At 37.6% G+C, this 13879-nt stretch overlaps 1 protein-coding gene across 4 annotated transcripts in view; it reads left to right on the top strand.

The window, feature by feature from the left end:
- The window catches only part of aebp2 (AE binding protein 2), a 64988-nt gene extending 58163 nt beyond the window's left edge, over window positions 1-6825 (top strand). For 2 of the 4 annotated variants that reach the window (XR_002920361.2, XR_002920368.2), the window contains exons 10-11: window positions 4491-4589; window positions 6643-6825. The gene's annotated coding sequence lies outside the window, so the exon portion shown is untranslated. The remainder of the gene's footprint in view (window positions 1-4490; window positions 4590-6642) is intronic. The other 2 variants (XR_002920365.2, XM_024282401.2) reach the window with 1 other exon arrangement.
- The last annotated feature ends 7054 nt before the right edge of the window (window positions 6826-13879 follow it).

Here is a 13879-nt window from a genome sequence, read left to right as displayed (position 1 = left end):
AAATCACTCAGTGCAAAAACATGTTAAAGATCACAACGAGAATTAAAAAGGCAAAACAAATATTTTAAAAAGAGTACAGAATTTTAGAAAACATAACACAATTCTAGAATCCAAAAGGTAAAAAAAACAACTAATTTTTACTTTTGTATTTTTTGTTCTGGACATCCAAAAAAAAAAAGGTCTATACACTAACATCTTGTTGAACCATCATCAGCATCTCGCTGAATTTTATCCAGTTTGAACAGGTTATTTCTTTGGCGGAGCATTAGTGCTGCCACAAACAATTATTTTAATAGTTGACTAATCATTATTATTTTTTCTGATTAGTCGACTAATCGGGTCATGCACAAACTGGATGTAAAGCACACATCATAACCATCATTAGCTTTAAACTAGCTAAAAACTAGATATATAGCGTTAACTGCAATAATGCTAGTGTGAACGTTGTAGACTGAAATTATTAGCTGAAGATGCTGAAATTGATAGATAAAATTGCTGAAGCTGAAAGCCAGCTGAAACCTTAGTTAAACTTCAAAATAGCCCAAAAAACAAAAGAAAAAGCCCAAATTAGCCAAAAAAGCTAGCATGCAGCTGAAATATTATCTAAACTTCAAATTAGCCAAAATAACTAGCATGTAGCTGAAATATTAGCTAAACCCTAAATTACCCCAAAAAACTGAAAAAATCCTAAATTAGTTATAATAACTAGCATGCAGCTGAAATATTAACTAAACTCCAAATTAGCCTAAAAAACTTTTTTAAAAAGCCTAAATTAGCCAAAATAGCTAGCATGTAGCTGAAGTTTTAGCTAAACGTCTTTGAGTGTCTTTTAAAAACGCTATATAAATTACATGTATTATTATTATTATTATTATAAACTCCAAAATAACCTAAAAATACTAAAAATAAGCCAAAATAGCTATCATGTAGCTTAAATATCAGCTAAACTCCTAAATAGCCTAAAAAAACCCAATAAATGCCAAAATAGTCCAAAAATCTGGAACAATGCCATTATAACTTTCCACTTTACGGCACTCCGGTTCTGTGTAATATGAAATAACGAATAATCGACTATTAAATTTGTTTCATAGTTTAAACTAATAGTCGATTAGTTTAGCCCTATGCAGCCTGGTCAGATTTGGGGTTATACCTTCACCAAATCCCAATAATCTTCACATATTGTTATATAAAATAATATATTCCCATATAAATAATGATTTTCTGCTCACTGGTTCAAACTCAGGCTTTTAATCCCATCGTGCAAGCTGAAATCTGTTATCTATTTTTGTGGTTTGATTCATTAAATCAAGGCAGTGGAGTGTGTACAGAATCTCTTGGTCCCCTTGCCTTTAAAGGGTGCCACAGCCTTGCTGGTACAAAGTGTCTACTTGTGCAGCGGGCTCTTATAAACATTTCTGACATGGGATGGTGTTCAGTCTGTCCTGAGGCACGCAGTCCCGGGATGAAACAAAGCAAACTTCCTTCGCTTGAATTTAAAGCTGCCTGTAAGAAAAGAGGAAACAGCTTTATATTATGAAATCTCATGGAGTCCAGAGATGAAATCCAGACTTTTCTGTATATCGTTTCCGGCCCCTAAGCTTTGCTCAAACAACATCAATCAGAAATTTCCACCACAATGAAAACACGTTTATTAATCAGCCTGGTTTTGTTAGGTAAACATATTGAGAGTTTGAGTTGTGGGGACACTGAGGAAAATTACGCCGGAAAAATAAAAACTGTAGATTAGGAGCTTCCCAGCAGAGATAGTTCATGTTTTCTTAGTTCGGCTTACTTAAGTATTGAATAAATGCTGTAGTTTTACTTTCTAGTTTTTTTTAAACAGTTCAGGCACCAAGAACCATTGAAAACAAAGTTTCTTATGACAACTTCAAACTGATCAGAATGATCCAATGGATCAATTGCTTCCCAACCCCTCTGGCTACTCCCTATTGCTCCGGACATTTGGAGCTTTAGCAGTGTCTGAACATGTTTTTTTTAAAGGAGCTATAGCGACTCAACTATACCACTGTTGGTAGTTTGATCTGCGTTACACTTGTGGCACGAAGTAGAAACAGATTTCTTCACGTGGGTGTGCTCTGAAGTACAGAAATTTACATTTTAATGGAAGTAATGAGTTTTTTGTTTTAGCACAACTTTTTAAAGTTCTAAAACTGATGTTGTAATGTATTTTCCAAGCGCTAGCAGCTACGCGCTAACATACAGTAAATGACTGGCGACTATTCATGACATCATCAAGCGGTAGTAACGTCCAACTCTATTGTTTTCCATATCTGTCTGCTTGGAGGACCAAATGTAGGGAGAACCCGTAATTGTAGGAAAGCAGTTTGGATTCAGCCATAGAGTAGAAACCTAAAGAAAACCTCCATGGAACTCTCCAGAAAGGAGGATTTGACCTGTAATGCAGATAATTCTCATAAATTTTATTTTATTTGACAAGCAAAGACACTTCACGTTATAGTTTTACTTTGTTAATTCCAGGGGCGTTGCATGGCGGTAGCTTGGGGTTACTATAGCAACTAAGATTTTAGCAAGGCAACCCAAATAAATAAAGGCCTAAAGCAGCATTCAAACCAAATGCAAATCATACATCAAATTTTGCATCAGACACCTCTGTTTTGGTGCGCATCAAACTCCCTGCCTTTTCTAAAATGTGTGTGGGAGGAGCTACCAGCTAACATTTTTAGCCTGATTGCTACGTGGAGTGGTGTCTTTGTATGTCTCTATTACAATGCCTGGAAGGCTCAGAGGATGATTAGAGATCACATTTATTTTAAAAAGTTCTAGAAAAACATAGATAATCAGGGGTTTATGAAATCAATTTTTTGAAAAATTCAAAAAATTAGGAGTTTGTGTAGTTTGTGTGGACATCCGGGCATCTTCCACATCACCTACATACCCCATGCATGTGGTACTAAAAATGTCTGAGCTAAAAAGATGTAGATTCCTGGTGTGTTTTGCATAGTTTTACATGTTTTTAAATAATTGGCTAAAAAATATATATTTGTGTTACCATAGCAACTCAGTCTTTATATCTAATTTACACTAAGAAAATATTGTCAGAACAACCAGGATAAAAAGAGTTAAATGAACTATGTTTACTTTTATGAACATCACTAAACGTGCAGTTTTCAAAAGCAATGAATGCACTGAATTAAAAAAAGGATGAGACTGTTTTTGACAGAAATACCAATTAAAAGTCAAACATTAGTAACCTCTGCTGCTTCATGAAATCAGCGTGTCTCAAATATTTGCATGGACACTCAATCGAAACTGATAGTTAATGAAGGAAAAACCCATAACTGTCACATATATTCAGTTAAACAAAGAGTAGATGTAAAAAAACGATTAAAAGAACATCAAACATGAATAGTGATTTTTTAAATTATATTATTTTTAAGACATTTTTTAAGTTACAACTAAGAAAAAAATCTACATCATTAATTTAAAGCTAAATAAGAGTCTCTAAGAACTGTGTACAGTGAGATTTGTCTCTGACATTTCCAGTTTCAAATTTTTCCATTGAAGTTTTTTCCAGTTTACTATAAAAAATATCTTCTCTCCATTAAATGATGTCACACAGCAGCTAACATAACTAAGTGTGCCTTTTAAAAGTCTTTCGTCCATCCACACACGTTTCCTCACACTGATCCTAATTGGAGCTTTAAGTCCTTTGTGCTCAAACAATAAAGAAAAGAAAAAAAGTGAGGGTTCGACATGCTTTATATTCTGCATTTGGGAGCTGCAGCTGCTTCCTTAAAAGTCTCTGTTTGGGGTATCCACCGATGCTGGTGTTTCCCATAAAATTTATTGATAGAACGGAGAGAACAAGGGTGCAGAGTTTGTTAATGGAGGCCTCAGTCAGCCCGCTTCCTCTTAAGGGACCACACACTTTATGGATTACTTCCTCTTGCTCTCTGGTCCAAGAACGGCATAAAGTGTGCCGGCACCGCTCTGTGATGGCAACCGGGATAAAGGACACAAACAACAGGGATACACGGCAGCTTTAAAGCCGGTGTCCCAAATAAAACGAGACGAAAAAGAAAGGGGAGGGCGGGGGGCTGTTAGAATTAGGAGATGAAGACCAGTCGTGCGACACAAACTGAGCGGATGCTGCTATGGATTCCGCCTGTCTCTTCTCCGCTTCTCCTTCTGCTTTCACGCCAGTTTGCTTCCCAGTTATCCTTAAATGTTTCTTTTAAAGAGAGGCAGTTCTCATTAAGTCATAATGAAATATCAATTTCACCCTTTTTATCACAGGACCACATCATGTTTTACAGTAAACTGCCTGGCAGGCCATCAAGAAAAACAAACTTTTGTGCAGCTCTGTTGAAATTCAAAGGATTTGGCCGGAGAGGAGGAAAGTCGACTCGCATGCTTCACTGAAAGCCCACAGCTGTTGGCTTATTCTGAGTGGTGCCCTAAATTGTTCCGTAGGTTTTCATCCCTGATGATTGTTTGTGTCTGTTCAGATTCCTCTGTGCATGCGGTCCTCCTTACGCAGCGAGACACATTTTCCTTCAGCATATTTACACTCTGGAGGAACAGAGCAGCTCGCCGAGCGAGACAATGTGAGCATATTATTGTGGTTTAGAAGCTGACCTTCTCCGCACACTTTTACGTCCAGGTTTTTAAGTGATCAGTAAACCTCAAATATAGCTTTTTCTTAAGCTAAGAGATTCCAAATTTGTGTTAAAGTCGCTGCAGTATTGATACAATGCTGTGCAGCTTTATCTCTTCTTTATTGAATATATGCTTTTATCTGACCTTTTCTGTAAAGAAATATAGGTTTGTAACACGCAACTATTTTTGTGTAATGTTGACAGAAAATATTTATGAAAAATTGCTTAAAAATTACTTATAGAAAACTTTAGATCTCTGATATATCAACAAAAAGCCCATTTATCCTCAAAAACAAGTCATGAAGTGAAAACAAAAACTGTTACTCTATTGTTGTTAACTCTATATACCTATTTGAATCGTATTTGATACATGCATTTCAGAGACCCTTTATTAATATGATCAAAGCTTTTATTAAAAAGTCTTTTTTTAAGAACTTGCTCCATGCTTTCTGCCCTGTAGTTCATCATCATCCCACTAGGGGCAGTAGAGGGCTTTTCCTGCTCATTTCAAAATGGCCACTTCCATAAAATCTCAAAAAACTTTTGATGGGAAAAGTTTAGCTCATTTTCAAAACTTTAAAGTGAGAATACACTGTAAAAAGTGAAACATTGAATAAATAAATAAAAAAACCTCTGTGATTTATTACATTTGAAGATATTAGTTTTTATCATATTACATTTTTGAATTGAGTAAACCATGAACCCAAAAAGTTTAATTTAATGACATTTTTTTTTAAAAATGTAAAAAATTAAAGAAACTTTTGTTAATTGATCCGTTTCATTTTTTTCAGTGTAACTCTTTTATTATCATTATTAATTTTTTTAAATGACTACTTTCTGTATTGAAAGAATATAACATCTGTTGATAAATAATTCTTTATAGCACATGTTAAAAATGAGTGTATCAAATCTGAGACAATGGGTAAATATGGAGAGAAAATAGACACGCCCATTGGTGTGTGTAATTCTTCCTTTTTGCATAACTTTGGATTTGTGCGTGTGAAATTCTTGATTTGTAACTTATACAATGCATTTTGTGCATAATTACAAAAATGTCAAAATACTACACTTAAAATTACAACAACTTGAAACTAACTTCACGCATAATTTTTTTTTAAATTCAACTAAAATTGCTTGTTACGCACACACGAAACTGCAGTTACACACAAATCTTATGTGAGACTATTTACATCTCCAAGATTCATGTGTAATTATGCTTGTAAATACTGAGTCATCTGAGTTTTCTTTTCAGTCTTAGATTGTGAATAATATCTGATGAGAACTTATTTTCTTGCTTTCTTAAACAAATATTCCTCGGCGGTTTTTGCATCCTAAACTAACATTGTTGTGAGCAAAAAGTCACCAAATTATTCAACAAATCATAATTGATACTATCTTAAAAAAGAAAAAAATGACATGGCATTTGTTTTATGGATTTCATCAAAGGTTTAAAAACATCTTAACTCTTCCAAAATGGATTTTTCTGTGAATTCTTTGATGGTAGTGGGCTTTACAGGGTTAGATTGCACAAGCCAGAAGTACACAACGGTCATTAAATGTGTTTTTGTTTGAGGTTTTGCTTTTTTCCCCAAAGGTTTCTCCTAAAGTTCAGTCCTTTCCTCATTGAAAAACAACCACAAATCTCTTTAACCCGGTTTCCTTGATGAATAAATGAAGTCCAGGGGTGTGTTTTTGGACCTCGCCCCCTAACGGCATTCCTCACGTTTGCAAAAACATGCTATTTTTTTTTTTTTTTTTTTTAAGTAAGAAATCACCTCTCTGTGGCTTCCTCACACAATCTGCAGCGTTCTGCATGAAAGCTGACTTTTGTATGCCTGACAGCTCTCACACAAGGTGGACAGACAGCCTGTGTTTTTCCTGGCATACATTAAGCAAACACAGACCAATTACACTGGGCTGCCTGATGTGTCGAGCTGTGATCTACTGTTTTATTTTGAATTACTTGCAAAAAGGCTTAGCAAGTCATGTTTGTACTTTGCAGAACAAGAGAAGCAGTGGTTCAAGCAGATTATGGACCACATCTAACAGCAGCACATCACCTCATGCTAAAACAGCTTTGAAAGGCTGAAATATTCAAGACTCAACGTCAGCTTTCCTGCTTCTCTCTGCACATGTATGCAATTAAACGTGTTCTGCACCAACCTTACGGTGCATTATTCATTGACGGACTGTTTCAGCTTATTTTTTCCCCAGCACAAAAAAATGTGTTTAAGCCCAAAACTTTTTACTCTGTTTCAGTTATTATGATTTTTTTTTATTTTAAAGGAGCTTTAATTTGTGTTTCCTTGTTCTTTTGTGTACCAGTGAGACTTACAAAGTTTCTTTTAGACTTCTTTTTCATGACAATTCCTAAAATTAAAACTGTCTTTAACCTAAAAAAGAATGAAATTGGAATTTTACATCTTTTTAACTATTGTAAAAGCATTCTCTGTGGTCTTTTAATTACAATTATCCTATTTTAACCCAAAATTAACCTAACCATAACTGTTTTCTAGGACATAGTTTCTGTTAAGTTCATTAGAAATTTGCCTCTCGAATGGGGCAACCCCGCCCCCTTTTCCCCTCTCTGTTGTGGAGCTTCACAACAATTTGAATAAATAAATACTCAGAAATGCAATTTTGAGCTCCATTTTCTTCATATGTGTTCTCCATTATCAGAAAAATGCCACTAAAACATGTAAAAAACACCATCGTAGTCTATCTTTAAAGCCTTAGTGTGTCTGTGTGGGTCCAGTTAGCCAATAAAAACACAGCTTACAGACAAGGAGACAAAAAGTGCATTTGAAGTATAACATATATTTCAAAGCTAGTGGACTGGTTGGCATTAAAAATGGAGTTCTGTCATGTTTTGATTGCAATTGACAAAAATAGAAAAAAAAGTCTGGAAACTTTTCAGTGGAGCTTCCTGTTGTTTTCCTCTCCAAGTTTTAGGTTAAATGAGATGTCATCTTTCCAAGTAATTGAACTGAAACTGGGTCATGTGAAAGGACCGGGTTTCAGTCAAAGTCCAAATTTCAACTTAGAGGTTTAGTTGGAACTTTAAGCTAGTAAAACTCACAGCTGCTAACCTAAATGAACTGGAAAAAACCCTTGGAATCGGTTAACAGAATGAGTGGGGGAAAAGTAGGTCATGATGTTGTGAAAAAAACGAAGCTAAAACTTAACAAAAAGCTTTGACTTCTTATTATAAATGATCATTACAGAAATAATATAAATTGCTAATATGTTTTCATCTGGGGCTAACTAAATTATGACCTGATATTTTTTCACTTCTATGAGTTCTTAAGTACAAACTTTTTTTATAAATTGATTAAATAATACACGTTATTCATTTTCTGTGGGAAAGTAAACACAAGTAACTGTCATTAGAGTTTCCCTGACAATTGGACGGTACAAAGAAAATCTGTCCCACATGGTGTGATGTCAGAGAACTATCTAAAGTAAAACATGCCGGTGTTGTGTAACCAATGGCTTATAAAATCTACTGTACCTTCTTAACCTGAGTGTCTGTCCTTCTGACAGGTGCTTTGCTTTTATTTCAAACACAAAGATGAGCAAAGTTGTATTTTCTCATGGAATGCAAAGCGTCCATTATTTCTCCAGATCTAAGTTGTTAAAACTTAATCTGTGCAACAAAATTGGATGGATCTAGTTTGATTTCCAAACTTGAATGGATTCACCGCTTCAAATCAAAGGCATATTTCACTTGGAGCTCAGATAAGTCTCACAAGACAGCGATAATATTAGTTTTTCATTTGCTCGTATCCAGGATGTGTTATGGACTCGTCCAGTGAAATCTTTAAATGCTTCTTGGAAAGCTCATGAGAACAGCTGGGCTGATGTTCCACCTGTAGGTTTTCAGTCGAGGCAGCTCAGAGACTGTAAATGTTTCAGACTCTAATGATCTGGCTCCCGTTTCCGTTTGGAAATTGCTGACTTTGGGCTGCCACGCTGAAATCTGGACGTGTGAAGTTTGACGTGTTTGCCAAGCCGACAGCAGAAATCTGTTAAAGGTTTTAACTTTCAAGCGGGATCAGAGATGCATTTTTGTGTGCTGTCTTTCTGACTGCATAACACCAAACAACACAGGCGTATTCTGGTTTGCTTAACAACAAGCATGTTTCTAGAGAGGAAGGATGTGTTTATGCCTCTGAAGCCCTGCCTAGAAGACTCGTGGTTTGGAGGCGCTGTGTGATCACACAGACACGTGCGTGTCTGTGTACATGATGGCAGTGGCATTTGTGTGTGTGTGGGGGTGTGGGTGTGTGTGTGTGCAGAGATGGATGTCCATCCGCAGCACCTCAATGGAAACTTGGCAACAAACCAACTGCCTGCCCATGAGGGCTGGTAAACACTCTGCGATGGATCTCCATCTCTGCACTCAAGTGCCAAACACAATGTAAACTTGTTTTCATCACTCCATTCACCTGCTCACCCCTCTTTTCCCTTCCTTCTGTTCCTGTTTCTTTTAACTCTGACTCATTCTCCTTCTGAGTTGGTTGCGTGTCAACGTGGCTGCAGGAATTGCATATGAGGCGTGAAACGATGCATCCTAGTCGTTTGTTAACCAATCGAGGAGGATCTTCAGGGTGAAACCTTAAAATATGTGTGTGTGTGTTTGTGTGGGGTGTGTTAGAAACCAGACTTTTGCACCCAGTCCACATTTGATCCTCCAGAAGCCAGCGTAGGTCACCCCTGACAACTGCCCCCCTGTCTGACATCAAAACCAGATGTCTGATGAATTGCTCCTCATAAAGGATTCCTGTTTCACAATGGACCATGGCATTGCCTAATAGGGTAAGATGGTTAAGTGCACGTTGCCTGGTCGTTAACATTCCTATGGGTAATTCAGAATGGCCTCTGGACCTGTTTTCACAGAGAAATTTCACAATGGACTTGTCCTGAGATTGAGGGTAAGCTGCAACTGGACACTGGAGTTGACCATCTTTGACTGCAACCATACATTCCATAATTGTCAACTGGAGAGATAGCTGTTAGCAACATTGCTAATAAAGTCCTTCAAATTCCCACTTCATCTTTTGATCCATTTTTAAAGTCTTCTCAGTGGTCTTGATTCTAATTATGCCATTTTTAGTCAAAAATTAAAACATCTGTGTTGCTTTATAGGACATAGTTTCTGCAGAGTGGCAGAAATTCACCTCAGAGTTGTGGATGGGATTGTAATAAGCCTGCCCCCTTCCCATCATCCATCTGTTTACATGCTCTACCTCTAGCTTACAGCCCCACACAACCCCAACCTAACATATCAGAGCTATCCAGATGTACAGTTTGGAGCCAAATACCCAAACGAGGAAAACAAAGTACATGGATTTACTTAAGTAATGATACCAAGCTAAAAAATATAATGAATGATTACTCAAAATTGTGATTACAGCTAAAGTCAGAGTTCACAGTGTGGGAGAATGACAGGAGCTAACGATGCTAGCGATGGTTGCTAAGGACTTTCCTGGCGACATGGGAAACAACAGGAGCTAACAACGCTAGCGACGGTTGCTAAAGACTTCTCTGACGACATGGGGAAACAACAGGAGCTAACGATGCTAGCAACGGTTGCTAAGGACTTTCCTGATGACCAGATCCGATGACAACAGCAAATGTAAAGTTTTAAACATAAAGCAAGCCAAAACGTCCCAATGCAAATATAAAACTATCATCAAAGAGGCGTGGACACACATAAGACATTGCTTAGTTTTACATGAACATGAACAAATGTTCAGTAAACTTGTTCAGTAGATATAGCCCAAGGGTCTGCATCCTGAGGCTCCAGAGCCACATGTGACTCTTTGACCCCTTCATTGTGGCTTTCTGGTTGAAGAAATTGAAGTGATTTTCATTTTTAAAAGTAGCATATTTTTCTAACTATGAGGCACATTAATCAAAACAATGCAGTCAAACTTTCCTAAACTCATTCACAACTGGTTCAAAACGTACTTAGAAAACAGGAAATATTTTGTGTCAATTGGTAACTTCACTTCTGAGCCAATAGAAATTACATGTGGAGTGCCCCAAGGCTCCATCCTGGGACCACTTCTATTTAACATCTACATGCTCCCACTGGCCCAGGTTATAAAGAACAACAACATTAGTTACCATAGCTATGCAGATGACACACAGATATATATTAGACTGACACCAGGAGACCGAGGCCCTGTACAGGCTCTTGGTAAATGCATTGAGGACATTAATGACTGGATGTGTCACAACTTACTTCAATTAAACAAAAACAAAACTGAGGTTATTGTCTTTGGGGCTAAAGAAAAAAGGTTAGACGTCACTACAGAGCTTCAATCTATTCAACTAAAAACTACCAACCAGGCCAGAAACTTGGGTGTAGTGATAGACACAGACCTAAATTTTGATAAACACATTAAGGCAGTCACTAAATCAGCCTATTATCATCTCAAAAATATCTCAAGGATTAAAGATCTGATGTCTAAGCAGGACCTGGAGAAACTAGTGCATGCTTTCATCTTTAGTCGACTTGATTACTGTAACAGTGTTTTTACAGGACTACCAAAAAAATCCATCAGGAAACTGCAGCTTATTCAGAACTCTGCTGCTCGGGTTCTCACAAGGACCAAGAAAGTAGACCACATCAGTCCAGTTCTGAGGTCTTTACACTGGTTACCTGTCTGTCAGAGGATAGACTTTAAAGTTCTGTTACTGGTTTATAAAGCTTTGAATGGTTTAGCACCAAAATACATGACTGACCTCCTGACCCAGTATGTACCAGCCAGACCTCTCCGGTCATCAGGATCCGGTCTTTTATCAGTTCCTAGAGTCAGAACTAAACATGGAGAAGCTGCATTCAGCTTCTATGCACCACAGATCTGGAACAGACTTCCAGAAAACATTAGATCTGCTGAAACACTCAGTGTATTTAAATCCAGGTTAAAGACTCACCTGTTCTCAGTTGCATTTGATTAATATGTATTCAAAATTTTACGTCCGCACTTTTTATCTATGCTTGTTTTAAATTAAAATCTTTTTACTTTCTTTTAATTTTATTTTAATGATCAGACCTTTACTATTTCTTTTGATTGTTTCTTTTAATGTTTTATGTAAAGCACTTTGAATTGTCTCTGTACATGAAATGTGCTACAAATAAACCTGTCTTGCCACAAACATTTGAAAAATAGTACATATCCCTTCACCAGGCTCCTGACTACAGTACCCACAATGCTCCAGCAACCCATCAAGTGTGACAACTTCATAGTCGTACCAAAACATTTCGACAGAGCGCCGTGTACGATTGAACTCCAGGTCAGTCAGCACAACCAGAATTCACGCGGCGGATTATAATAGATTGGACTGTTTCAAGGATTTTAATTGAGCCATATGGTCCGAAAAACACCGTAAGGTTCACTTATAAGATCTGAAATATTTCTACACAGCTAAGTTTATGAATTTCCACCAAAAACTATCAAGTAAACTGCTGACATTAAACTACCTACTACAATATGTGCTGCATTGAGATGATGCTGTCTTTTATTTTGAAAGGAACGCTTGTCAAAAATTGTAACCTATTTTATATTTAGAAAAGAAATTATCTTTTTCTTATAATGTGTACATTTTATTTATGTAAAAAAATCATTGAAATTTATCATAATAGTAAAATTAACATAAATACAAAGGAGCGTCTTATTTTTGTAAGACTGTGACTCTTTAAATGTTGAATCTTGCAGACCATACATAGCCAATGGACTGAAGATATAGAGAGTGAACACAAAAACATATTTTTGGCATAAATGAGACCTCATATCAGTTCACCATTTAACTAAAGACATACTCAAGAATACAATTTTAAGCTTAATTTCTTTATTTATGTCCTCCATAACGAGAGAGATGCTTGCTAAAAACACGAGTCTCATTGTGGGGTCTTCACCAGCTCATTTTCAGTTCACCTATGTTCACCACACACAAGAAAGCTGCTGTTCTTCAACTCCTCTTTCCTTCTCCAGCCTCTTATCTTTGCAAAGAAGGAATGTTTTTGTTCTTGTCACACGCAAAATAAACCGCTCAGATAAAACAACTTTGTTTCAACTCTTCCGGAGGGGTGGAAAAAGCGACCTCTGATGAAGTGGAAGAAAAAAATCTGTTTGTGACAGAAAATCTGCTCGCACTTGGAGCCGGCAGCTGTCCTTTTTTGATACTCCGCACTCAGACGGCTGTCAGACTCTCGGTAAACATGCGCTGAGAGGTGATGGACGGGGCCTGGCCTCCTCCTGCTCCTATCGCTCCCTGTTAGCACTTCTCCTCCTCCCCTGTTTCTCGGTAATCACAGCTGACAAGGGAAAGGCAGCGTCTCGTCTGTGCCATAGAGTCACGCTGACCTGTGTCGGTTCAGGGGAGCGAGCGCGGAGAGAGGATGGAGGGGGTGGATAAAAACGACATGTAGGGCTGTGAAAGCAGCGGTGCAGCACGAGAGGCCACTTCTGTGAAACGATAGTCTCTCTTGATTTGTGAGAAGACCAGGTGTTGGTGAACAGGTTTCATGGATGCAAGAATTTGAATTGCAAGAAACTGAAACAATATGAACAAGTATCTGTAATCCCATGCTCATCTCGGGGGACTCCCATGTGCCACACACATATACTAATCCATCCCGACAACCTGCAGTGCTGAAACATTAATGCAAACCTCCCAACATGATGTAACCCATCATCAGTGACACTGAAAGTGGGATGATGGATGAATATTTCAACAATAACCTGGGGGAGAAGAAACCCTGAGGGTCAAGTTGAGGGATGACCTCTAAGGAATTGACAAAAGATCAGCTGGAAATCCACTAAAATGTTTTATTTTTTGTGCTTTTATGACTATTAAAGAACTTAATTAGTTTGCTATTTTTCTTTAAAATATGTATGTGTGGAAGCATGATTACAAATATCACACCTCCACTTTGATCAGTGAGGAGGATGCCTGCAGGGCTGGCTGAGGAGGATTTGGGGGGTTTTCTGCAGCTTCCCTGCGTGGAGCAGGAACTCGGGGGTGTGAGTGAGCTGAGGCGCAGGGCTGGTCGGAGAGCTGGTGACAAACTGCTTGGATTTACCCTTGAAAACCTCGCGTACTCCAATCTCAGCGCTTCTGCTTTCATTCTGGGAACTACAGGAGGAGAACCGGGAAGCGAACGGAGAAATTGTTTATGTCTTGATGGTAACTCAGAGCGGGGCGTCTGTTTTTTTTTTTTTTTTTTT

Source organism: Oryzias melastigma, linkage group LG6 (genome assembly GCF_002922805.2).
Source record: "Oryzias melastigma strain HK-1 linkage group LG6, ASM292280v2, whole genome shotgun sequence".
NCBI lineage: Eukaryota > Metazoa > Chordata > Actinopteri > Beloniformes > Adrianichthyidae > Oryzias > Oryzias melastigma.
The sequence above is the reverse complement of the archived record's forward strand: the minus strand, read 5'-3'. Positions and strand labels throughout refer to the sequence as shown.